This window comes from Capsicum annuum, chromosome 5 (assembly GCF_002878395.1).
Source record: "Capsicum annuum cultivar UCD-10X-F1 chromosome 5, UCD10Xv1.1, whole genome shotgun sequence".
Classification (NCBI taxonomy): domain Eukaryota; kingdom Viridiplantae; phylum Streptophyta; class Magnoliopsida; order Solanales; family Solanaceae; genus Capsicum; species Capsicum annuum.
In genome coordinates this window covers 127586059-127597448 of record NC_061115.1, presented here as the reverse complement: position 1 = coordinate 127597448, position 11390 = coordinate 127586059, and positions in this window count along the sequence as shown.

The window sequence follows — 11390 nt, the reverse complement described above, 5'->3', positions numbered from 1 at the left end:
AGATCAAGAAAACTTCAATATCTACAATGAAGTTCAACAAATTCAAACACAAGTTCAAATAAATGATCAAAAAAACTTTCAAAATTAAGTTTATACTATTTTCACAAATATAATAAAACAAACTTAAGAAATGGATATGAAACAGAAAAAGGATAGAATCAAATCCATCAAATTCATGGTCTGCCTTTAAGGAATTTATTCCCCTTAAGTATTCAAGGTTAATGGAATATTTCCTCATAAGATAAAATGATTCACTTATGAAAATAGTGTTACCTCAAATTTTCTGAACTTTAAACGCACTCAATGATTTGAAGATCACACTAGACTTTTTTTTAGAAGAAGAAGAAGATGTTTTCAACTCAAAATTTATTCATTTACTTGAGGAAAAGTTCAGGTATTTATAACCAAGAGGTGTTGCCTCAAAAAGGAAGCAATGTTTTATGAAAAGTGACAACTTTCAAGAACGTCATTCCACCTGAAACCAGTATGCGTTGGTCCTGCACCAAACCTGCACCCGCACAAGGAGTTTGGCACTTTCTAGTGAGGTCTGTATTGCACCTACACTTGACCTGCACATAACTTGCGCTTGTCGGTCAGTTTTTTTCCCAAATAATGTTTTTCTTGTGTCAAAGAGTCATATCCCTACGAGGTGCATTGTGACTGTGTGCACTGCATCTGAAGTGCGTTCGCAAATAGAGAAAAATTTTCTATTGGATTTTTGGATTAAAAACTTTGCTTGTTTTCGAGTTCAAATAAATTTTGTCCAAACAATTTATATCATGATCAATCATTTAAGAAATCTAAATTAAAATCCAAATTCAAATCCAAATCCAAATTTGAAGGTAAAGCCGAAGCCAAAGCCGAGCCGAGCAAGCACCGACAATGACAGCGCAAGGCATCTCTTGTTCTTGCCTCACTATCCATTGAAGGAATGATTCTAAATATAATCATACAAAATTTTATTTCTCCCACCAGCGTGGGAGAAATTTTCTTCCTTAAAGTGAAATACTACTTCACTTCCCCTACATTTCTTTCATTTATTTTTCATTCAGATATTCACTTAGAACCCACTAAATTTTACCTTATCTTTGAGACAAGTTCCTTTTGTCTCTCTATTATATAGGTGTATCTTCCTCTTACCTTCTTGAAGACTTGGCTTGCTAATACAAGTTTGATCACTAACCTTTAGTATGAATGAACATGTTTGTTTTAGCCTTTACAATGCATGAAACACATACAATGTTAATATGAATCTTCTAAAATTGTAGTATGATAAGTTACCCATTACTTAAAATAAATAAAATTATTGTTAAATACAAATTATATTGTTCAAAGTAGGGGTATATCGGAAACTAACTCCTACTTCATCTGAGAAAGTGTTATGAATTGCAAATACTTCACCCTTCCCAAACCCCACATTATGAGAATACATAGTATGTCGTCCTTGTTACTGGGTTCAAAATGAAATAAGAAAATAGATTAGTGATGTTTCCAGTTCACTGAAAAAGCTTGTTACTCCCTAGGATGGTTCTGGCTTCACTCTTCTGCCGATTACTTTTTGTAATTTTCTCCCCCAAAAATTTCAATCTATACCTGAAGAGGTTGAGGATATGTCAACAACAACTAAGTCTCCAAGGTTTCTACATCTGCACAATTATGGTGACTGATTTGGTCCTCTAGCTAATAGACATCTCCAATTCTCAGAGACAACTTCTACTCATACAACTCTAGTGATAAAGTCAGAGTATGATAAGAATAGAGCAACTCAAAAGGACAAAGCACTATCGTATATTCCGCCAACTACAAATCAAGATAAGATCCATACTATTATTGTCGAGGTTGATATTCAAAGTCAAGGGGATTATTGAAAGTTTTATTTAATAGACTATGTGATTGAGGATACCCCTTACTTGAAATAAATTGAAAACTACATCTCACATGTCTGGAATTATGTTGTAAATCCACAGATTTCGAGTCATGATGTTTTGTATTTTAATTTTTTATTTTGACTCAATTGATAAGTATAGTAGTTTATTGATTGAGGGACCTTATAACTTTCACAATAAGCCATTTATTTTTCAAGCGTGGGGCTTTAATTTTGATTTTAATCCTAATTGTATCACTACTATCTGACTGTGTGTTACTTTTTCGGGTTTACCTATTGGTTATTGGTCCTGTGAAGCTCTTAGAAAAGTAATTAGTGCCATAGGTAAGCCCAAGAACACTAACTAGGTTATTGTGTGAATAGAAAGAATCTCCTATGCCAGGGTTCTAAGGAGACGAATTTCTCTAAACCTCTAATAGACACTATAGAGATTGTTACTCCTACGAGTATTTTTTTTAGCAACTTGTAGAGTATGAATAGAAACCTAAATATTATGCATGTTGTTTGAAATTTGGTCATCTCTTAAGGAGTTTCTGGGTAAATAAGAAGAATGTTGTGAATAATGTTGAGTTGTGTAAGGAGGTACCTAAGAGAAAAAGGAACAGGCATAGAAGGAGGCCACAACAACAACATTGTAAGAATAAGGTAGAGCAAGAGAAGCCTAGTCCTAGTAAAACTCCTTGACCCCTCCCCTAGTGATGTAAATTATGATTAAATAGCAACTACCTAAATCAACTCTCCACATAGTTTGTTGGGTGTGATCAATACTCAAGAACAAGCTAGTACTATTAAGGCTAGCACTAACTAGTTTGCTCATCTAGAGCATATCCATTCTAATGATAGACCTCAAAGCCTACTTGTAGAGGCTCCAAATATAGGATTATTGCTATATAGAACATCAGGGGTCTCAACCAGCTCCTAAAATAGAAAGATCTTTCAGAAAGAAAAATATTGAGGTTTGTGGTTGTTTGGAGACCAGGGAAAAGGATAATAAAGCTCCAAATATACTAAAGAAAGTAGTAGAGGGTTAAAAAAACTTGTTGTCACTATCCAATGGCTCACAATGGTAGAATTTAGTTGCTATGGTAACTACATGTGTATGTTTTTGTATTACTGATCAAACAACAATTTATTCATTGCTATGTGGTTGATTCTAGTGGCACCTTCTCCACCTATGTCCTTGTTATCTATACAACTTATAGAATGTAGAAAAGACGTGAACTGGAGGTTTCTATATAGCTGATCAAAGAGAAATTTATTCATTTCTATGTGGTTGAGGCTAGTGGCACTTTCTCCACCTATGTCACCATTATCTATGTAAAAAATGGAATGTAGAAAAGACTTGAAATGTGGATGAGCTCAAACTATTAGGGAACTCAATTTAGGATCCTTGGCTTCTTAGTGGTGATTTTAATGTTGTATTATCCACTAATGAAAGGCTGGGCTCTACTATTACTTAACTAGAAGTTCAATATTGCAGAGACTATATAGATCAACTCCATCTTACTCCTCTAAAACCCATATGATGTCACTATACCTTTTGCAATAAACACCGACAGGATCACAAGGTTTTCTCATAGATTGATTAGGTACTAGTAACTTCCACCAGTTGCAGAATTATGAAAATGTTGAAGATCACATATTAAATCTATGGGTATCTGATTACTCCCCTATTCTCATTCATAATGTTTCTCAGGTTGTGTCTAGACCTAAACCATTTAAACTTTACAATATAGTATTGGAATCTAACGATTTCCCTAAGATTGTAGTATCCACTTGGAGGAAGCAATTTATTGAAATAAATATGTTCAGAATGAATCAAAGGCTCAACACTCTAAAATATGATTTTCAAGGTCTAAATTCCTCTTTTTCATTCAATGCTATGAGAATCCAACTTATAAGAAAAATTTGGATATTACAAAAATAAGAGTTGGTACAGACCCTCTGAACCAAGGATTGATAAATGAAGAGAAGAAACTTAAGAGTTGGTACAGACCCTCTGAACCAAGGATTGATAAATGAAGAGAAGAAACTAACTCATGAATTTCGTCAATGGAGTTTAGTGAAAGTAAAAGTTGTGAGGCAGAAGTCTAGAGCAACATGGATCAGAAAGGGTGATGCAAATTCCAAGTACTTTCATGCTTAATATAAGATTAGGTATAGTAGAAACAACATCTTTTATATGATGCTTAGGGAAACAATATTACTAACCCTATACTAATTGAGAATGAGTTTCTTGGCTTTTTTCTAGTTTGATGGATGTATCTACTGATGAGTATCCCAATCCAAACTCTACAGTGATAAAAAGTAGGCCATTTTAACATACCCTCACAAACTAGACCTTATTCAAGATGTCACTGATCAAGAAATTTTATATTCTTTGAAGAGTATGCTTGTAGACAAGGCACCCGGGGTAGATATTTTTCCTGGGGAGTTTTATACTAGCCAAGGGAACATTATTAAAGATAATTTGTTGAAGTCTGTAAAGGAGTTCTTTTAATCAGAAAAGCTTCCTAGATCTTTTAGTTGTACTGTAGTTACTCTAATACCAAAATGTGCTACTACTATGGTCAAGTATTTTAAGCCTATTGCCTGTTGGAATACCTTTTATAAGTTGATCAGTAAGATACTCACAAGCAGGATTAAAAGAGTAATAGGTACAATTATATGTCCTTCTCAATCTACTTTCATTAAAGGGAGAAGCATCAATTATAATATTCTCTTCAACCATGAACTATTCAAGTTTTACTCTTGAAAGGGGCTTTCTCCAAGATGTGTAATAAAAGTAGATCTTAGGAAAGCATATAACTCTAATGAGTGGTGTTTTCTTAAGATCATGCATGGGATTTACTTTGAGGTTTAAAGATTAGGTTATGGAGTGTGCTTGTTCAGTCTCTTATTCCTTTGTTTTAAAAAATGGTTTGACTAAATATCTTCAAGGTAAAAGAGGCATAAGATAAGGTGATCCTATGTCACCTTATTTTTTTTGATTGACATGGAGTACCTAAATAGGGAGATGAGTGTGTTAGATCAACACAAGGGGTTTTATTATCATCCTAGATGTAAAAAACTGGGTGTTAAGCACATTTTGTATGAAGATGACCTACTATCATTTTGCAAAGCTGATCTTACTTCAGTAACACATGACATGACCTAAACTAAGGCCTAGTTGTGTTAGGCATCTTAACTTTGACCTAGACCGGAGACTACCCCCAAGACACAACAATAACTTCCCTAAACCCTATGTCGGATCAATTCCAAACATAGAACAATATATAAAAAAATTAATTGAAAGATATTTAAAGGAGTACATAATCATAATCAACCAAATGTCCAATCAAATATCTAACTGGAGTCATGCCTAATACCATTACCAATACCAAGGCTAACACCAATACTGACATTGCCCATGCCTATAGTTGTCTGACAAAGCCTCTATCTAGAATCAATAATATCCAATCGGGACATGCCCCCGAACATAGAAAAAATCACACCAAAGAAATAACAAAAACAAAAGAATTCCATAGCATGAAATGCAGCCTTTTGGAGTATGGAAGCTCACCACTTTAGTCTGACTCAAAGATACCCCCGAATCCAAGTCAATGGGCAAGAGAAATGGTAATATGGCCAGTTCCTGCATCATGTGGGGATATAGTGCCCGAAGATATTTAGTGGAGTAAACATTAGCATGTACTCAGGGATAAGATAAAATAATGCAAGTTATTCAAAACCAAAGTAAATAACCATGAGAAATCACATAGAAACACACACACATATATTTATAGTGCGGGGAAAGGAAACTGAGTTTTGCATCCATTTAATACCTTAACCTGAGCTGAGTAGCTTGACCATCCTAAAACACCCATTGGATATATGGGTTAACCTCCCCATGCTGAAAGGGCCCCAATGTGTGTTTGCTGCATGACTAAAGAAAAATAACCTTAGATGACTAGTAAATCTCCCAAAATATAAAGTGTGTAATCATGAACACGGTCATCAAGACCACCTCACATCGACAAATATGAGTTTCCAATCTCATCCCCCTTAATACCCCCACTTTCCATGGCTTTGCTACTCCACCCAATTTAAGCCCATATTAAAAACATTTACACATTCCAACCACTTACAAGGAGTCATTTAATTAGGCATTAACCATAGGTATCGTCATACCAAAATTAGAGCTTGTAAGTCTATCCTTTAATGCCTGTACCGCCCCGAAAAATGGGTCCCAGAGCATCACACGGTGCTTGAGGCTACGAGTATCCCCAAGATAACCCTTTGAGCCATTTTCATTCAGTTTAACACAAATCAATGGCATTTTCATAAATAACCCTCAAACATCAACAGAGTAATCATCATCGAAGAAAAAAAGAATTTCATAAAGATAACAAAACATGACTTATTAGTCAACTCCCAACATCTATACAGGTCTGACAAGCCTCTCAGAAAGTCAATAAAACCAGCGAACCATTAAGACATGCCCCAACTGACTCATACTCATTTATCAAATGTAAACAATTCCCTAAAACGAACATCAGACATCACATCCTCGGAATATGAGGACTCACCATGACAGAGAATGTAGAACAACGTGCCCGAAGAATCACTGTCAAACCTGGAACTGAGCACCTAAACCTATATTTCGAGAAAATGCAGCCCACATCCAAAGATGTGGGTCAGTACCATGGAAAGGAACCGAGTATATTGGGGTGTATGCAGTTGTATAAACATCATCATGATAAATATTTATAAGAAATATACAGGATGTATGAAAGACTCACATAGCCCGAAGAAAATCATCATAATCATGAGAAGATGAAATAAGTATAATAACACATGTGAGTCGTCATATAATTTGTCAATCAGTTTCAGTTCATCAAGAATATCAATTCTCATAATGTAAATATCATTTAAATCTTACGAAAGAATAACTTCACAATTCCACTTTCAAATCACTTCACCGTTCATCATAGACACAAGGAAACACACACACACTGGGAGATCCTTTAACCGACATAAACCATGTGAGCTACATGGAGTCCAACATACAACCCACGTTGGGGAGAGCCTTCCTATCCTTGCCATCGGAGTAGCACTATCGATATCAAATCCACAAAAACAAGTGATCACTATATAAATCATCCTCAGGCTCACTCCTACGGGGGCACGTAGTTCTAGGGAAGTAAGGTCGCTTTATACCTCCCACTCGGTGCTAAATATTTTTCCCAAACTTAGCTCAGATCATTTCAAAGATAATCCACATCAAAACAATTTCAGTAATATATAAATATACATCGGGAGCCATCATGCTTCCCAGCTATCAAAATCAACCACGTTGTGGATTTCTTTCACACTCGAGTTCAAAACAACTCCACTAAGACCAAAAGGTCAAATCATTGAAAATATCTCAAATATTCAACATCAATGTGCTTATAACAAATACTTTCTCAAAAAAAAAAACCCAATTTCCAAAGGGGATTCACGACCCAAATATCAAAATCATGATAAATATTGTTCAAGATTCATGCTTTATATCTCCACACATTTAAATTCATCTTTCAAAATCATAAACATCAAGATTTCATAATAATCACCATAAGATATGGGTTCATGCTAAAAATTCATAAAAAAATCAAATAAAGATCATGTCTTGTAAAGAAAATTACTTTTGGGCACAAGAACAAAAGAGAGTTCTTGTTGAAAAATCCCACATACCTTGAATGATGAACTTTAGATCGATACTCATTTTGAGATGTTAATCGTGCCTTTCAATGATGGTTCTTGGAGTTCTTGTACTAGGAACTTGGAATCTATAATAAATTTGCAGAATTAATGGTGAACTATGGAGGTTCTTGAAGTTCTTGAACAAGGAACTTGGAATCTTGAATAAATTTGCAGAATTAATGGTGAACTTTGGAGGTTCTTAAAGTTGGATATAGGAGCTTAGGGTTTTCTTTTTGAGGGAATTTGATGAAATATAACATATAATGTTTCTAATAGGCTTTAATATAAGGTTTGGACAGATTTTGGGTGAGGGGGAATGACCAAAACACCCCTAAAAATCAAATAATTCTCGAATCTGTCCTTTGGTGGAGTGTTTTGATAGTCTGAAGTAGATCAACCATAACGTTTTACTCCGATATACAAATTGGATGAAACCAATTTCATTAGAAAGAGGACTCTCATATCATTCCGTTGATATATAGTATCTCACCTAGATCATTGTGTACGAGGAGTTATGATTGTTTGAGGTTGACCCAAAAATTTACTTTTGATAGGCTTAAGTAGATCGACCATAACTTTTTACTCCGATAGAAAAATTGGATAAAACCAATTTCATTAGAAATAGGACTCGCAGAGCTTTCCATTGATATATCGTAGATCACCCAGATTATTATGTACAAGGAGTTATGATCATTTAAAGTTGAAGCAAAAATACGCCAGGCCTCAGTACTTTTTCCTGCACGTTTTACTGTTCACAACTATTTACGATTCGATCGGAATGTTCAAAACTCGTTGCTCGGGTGTCCGTTTTGGATGATCCATATATCATTGGAAAGATTATTTGATACTATACACAATGGTGGGTCGTAATCTAAGACATTCCACATGGAAAATTTATAATTCATTCTAGAAGATAGAACCCAATACGTTTACGCACAAAATTTCAACAAAAAATTTCTCGGGGTATTACATCATCCCCCCTAGGAAACATTCATCCTCGAATGACGCTATACATGCCAAGATTAGATAGGGAATAGAGCATACAACTGAAACTATTTGTTAGACTCATTACCACATCGTTTCTCACTCCGAATGAAACATAGAATGCATAAATTCAATAAACTACAACTGAACACATAATAAATGACAGTTGAACTGCTACAACTTTTATCAAAAGTGCATGATTTAGGAAAGAATGGTACCTTTGGCTTGATCGGAGTTCGCGGAAAATAGGTGCAGGTACTTGGATCGCATATCCGCCTCAGCTTCCCAAGTTGCACCCTCAACAGATTGGTTTCCCCACAACACCTTGACCAAGGGAGCTTTATTATTCCTTAGTCTTCGGACACTGAAATCAAGAATCTCAATAGGAATCTCATCAAAAGAAAGATTTTCTTGAATTTCAGCACTCACAGAGAAATCCACTACCACAGCATCGCTAATATGCTATCTAAGCATGGAAACATGGAATATTGGATGAACAGAGGACAACTCGGAAGGCAACTCGACCTCATAAGCTACCTTACCAACATGGCTAAGAATTTTGTAAGGACCAACATAACGGGGACTAAGCTTCCCCTTTTTTTCGAATCTCTTCACCCCCCTCATGGATAAAATTTTCAGATACTCTAGGTCACCAACTTCAAACTCAAGGCCTCTCCTTTTAACATCCGCATATGACTTCTGATGACTCTGCACAATTTTCAACCTTTCCCTAATCAACTTAACTTTTTCCATAGCCTCAAATACCGAATCAGGACCACTCACAGCTGCTTTACCCACCTCGAACCAACCTATGGGTGATCTACACTTTCTCCTATATAAGGCTTTAAACTGAGCCATGCCAATACTAGAGTGCAAACTACTATTGTAAGCAAACTCTACCAACGTTAAGTGATCATCCCAGTTTCCCTTAAAGTCAAGTGCACAAGCTCTCAACATATCCTCTAAGGTCTGGATGGTCCGCTCAGCATGACCATCAGTCTGCGGATGAAAAGCAGAACTCAAAAGCACTTGGGTACCAAGACCCTTCTGAAAAGCTTTCCAAATTACGAAGTGAACTGAGTACCCCTATCCGATATGATAGACAAGGGAACTCCATATATTCTTACTAGCTCTCGGATATACAATCTAGTGTAATCCTCAGCAGTATATGAAGTATGAACAGGCAAGAAATGAGCAGACTTAGTCAACCTATCAACCACAACCCAAATAGAATCATGATGGCATCGAGAAGGAGGTAAACCAATCACAAAGTCCATATTCATCTCTTCCCACTTCCAGGTGGGAATACTAAACTCTTGCATCATACCACCAGGTCTTTGGTGTTCAACCTTAACCTATTGGCAAGTTGCACACTTAGCTATAAACGCTGCTATATCTTTCTTCATGCCACTCCACTAATAGATTTCTCGCAAGTCTCTCTACATCTTGGTGGCACCAGAATGAATAGAATATCGTACCCCATGCGCTTCATCCGTAATCCTCTGTCTTAGATCATCAACATTTGGGACACACAATCTACCCTGCAATCATAACACACTATCTCCCCCTTGGGAGAAAACCTTTACTTTTTGGTCCTTGACTGACTCCTTCAGTTTGACCAAAATAGCATCTAAGTATTGCTTTTCCTTCACTTCCGAAACCAAGGAGGATTTGAAACTACTCTGAACCCCTATACTACCTTCAGCAGAGTCAAATAACCTAACCCCCAATCAAGCCAAACGATGTACATCATGAGCCAACTCTTTCTTACCTTCTACCAAATGCAAAACACTACCAATGGACACTCTACCTAGGGCATCCGTCAAAACATTGGCCTTGCCCAGATGGTACAGCACACTCATATCATAGTCCTTTAATAATTCTAACCATCATCTCTGGCTAAGATTCAATTCTCTCTGGGTAAATACATACTGTAGACTTTTATGATCAGTGAAAACATCAACATGGACACCATACAAATAGTGTCTCCATATTTTCAAAGCAAACACAACAGCAGCCTACTCAAGGTCATGGGTGAGGTAATTTTTCTCATGGGGTTTCAACTGTCTAAAAGAATAAGCTATCACCTTACCCTTCTGCATCAATACACAACCTAACCCAACTCTCGAAGTATCACAGTACACCAGAAAACTATCAACACCATCCACCAAAGTCAAAATAGGGGCTGAAGTGAGTCGATACTTCAACTCTTAAAAACTCTTCTCCCAAAATTCAGACCATAAGAACTTCACTTTCTTTTAGGTCAACCGAGTCATAGGAGATGCTATAGAGAAGAAACCCTCAACAAAACGGCAGTAATAGCCAGCTAAACCCAAGAAACTTTGGATATCAATCGGAGAAATAGGTCTAGGCTAATTTCTAATAGCTTTGGTCTTTTGGGGATCAACTCTAATACCCTCGGAAGAAATTATATGACCCAGAAAAGCAACTGACCTTAGCCAAAACTCACACTTACTAAACTTGGCAAATAACTTATGATCTCTAAGGGTTTGCAAAACAATTTGGAGATGATCAAATATTCATCCTCACTACGGGAGTACACCAGTATATCATCAATGAACACTATGACAAACATATCTAGATATGGTGTGAACACTCGATTCATGAGGTCCATGAAAGCTGCTGGGGCATTAGTTAACCCAAAAGACATAACAAGAAACTCAAAATGGCCATAACAAGTTTGAAAATCGGTTTTTGGGATGTCACACTCCCTAACTTTGAGTTGATGATAGCCGGAACGAAGGTATATCTTTGAGAAATAATTTGCACCTTGCAA